Source organism: Zingiber officinale, chromosome 4A, assembly GCF_018446385.1.
Source record: "Zingiber officinale cultivar Zhangliang chromosome 4A, Zo_v1.1, whole genome shotgun sequence".
In the NCBI taxonomy this organism is placed as follows: Eukaryota; Viridiplantae; Streptophyta; class Magnoliopsida; order Zingiberales; family Zingiberaceae; genus Zingiber; species Zingiber officinale.
In genome coordinates, this window is record NC_055992.1 from 120,977,640 (window position 1) to 120,979,040 (window position 1,401).

Genomic DNA, 1,401 nt, shown 5'->3' on the forward strand with positions numbered 1-1,401 from the left:
GTCGGCCAACTCCTTCAATGTGCAATTGTCATTCACCGCATTCAATGTCACAGCATAGGTTTCCTCTTCGGGGATCAGTTTCTCTTCTTCCTCCGTCTCTTCTTCCTCCTCCAGGAACTCCGACTTGGTCTCCTCCCAGTTCTCTTCTTCGGCGGCAGCCTGAATGAGAGTTCCTGAGTCCTTCTGAGGCAGTGGAGAGGAGAAGCTCGAGGAAGCAGGCGGGCTGAACGGATCCCAGAACTCCCAGACCGAGCCGGGGACGGTAGGCGGAGGCGTCGAGCAGCTCTGGTCGTCGTCTTCTGAATCGCTCGAGCCGTCCTCGACGGAAGCTTTCTCCTCCACAGCCTCCTTCGCCGCGACGGCGACCAAACGGAAGACATCGCAATTTTTCTCTCGAGACATTTGATCACCTCCTCTTTCCGGCTTTGCCTCCATTCCAACGTAATAAATGTGGTGGCCTCCGATGCGTGAATCAGCACTTCCTCTTTTCTTCATAAACCAAAGAGGGTGGTTTTTCAGTAATGGCGCTCACCTCGAAGCCTTCCGAGAGGAATTAGCCAGCTGACCATCTCGACGTGCATCGCCGAGCCGCCAACCGGTCTCCTCGCATTTCTCCCACTTTATCCTCCACCGGAATTTGATTTTCTCGTGAAGGTGGAGACGCCGCCTGAACTTGGCGAGTGAAAGTCGCCCCAAGATGACATATAAGCAGAGAGGAGAGTCGACTCACGACGGTTGGCAAATTCTTCTAAGCTGCCTTCCCAAATATAGCTGGACCGTCCGATACAAGTAACTTCACGTGCGTGAAACCCGAGGGGGTTGTCATATGGGCGACCGCTCGATCAATTTACAATGGGTCAAGGCCTTTTTGAATATAATATTGACCGAAGCTCGGTATTGATGAAAACACGGTGAATAGTATAGTTAGCTATTATCGCTTATGAGGAGAGCTGGCCATTTCAATTCCTCCAAGTCCCCGAGCCCAAACCGATTTTGCCCGCCGCCGCTGCTGGCCGCAACCGACCGCATGGATCCGAGTCGCTCGACACCCGCTTTCCGTCCTCGCTGGAGTCACCTTCGGCCGCCCGCCGGCGATGTTGATTTCGTCATGGACGGTTGTTTATTTTCTTCCCGAGCGGATGGCCTAGGCCGCTTCCTAGACACTTCTGGGATAATCCTTGCTCGAGGATGATGCCGCCGACTGTCAGTCAGTTTCTTGACATACGCCGATCGGCTGGTGTCACCGCCGGATGATGGTGAGCGATTTATGGCTATTCCGAGGAGCGGTGGGCGATCAAGGGAAGGCTCCGCAATCTTTGTATTATGCGTACAATGGTGGAACGAGCAAAACATAGGGGTCCATACCTTCTTCTTAAGTTTGGGCCCAGCCTACCTTGACCG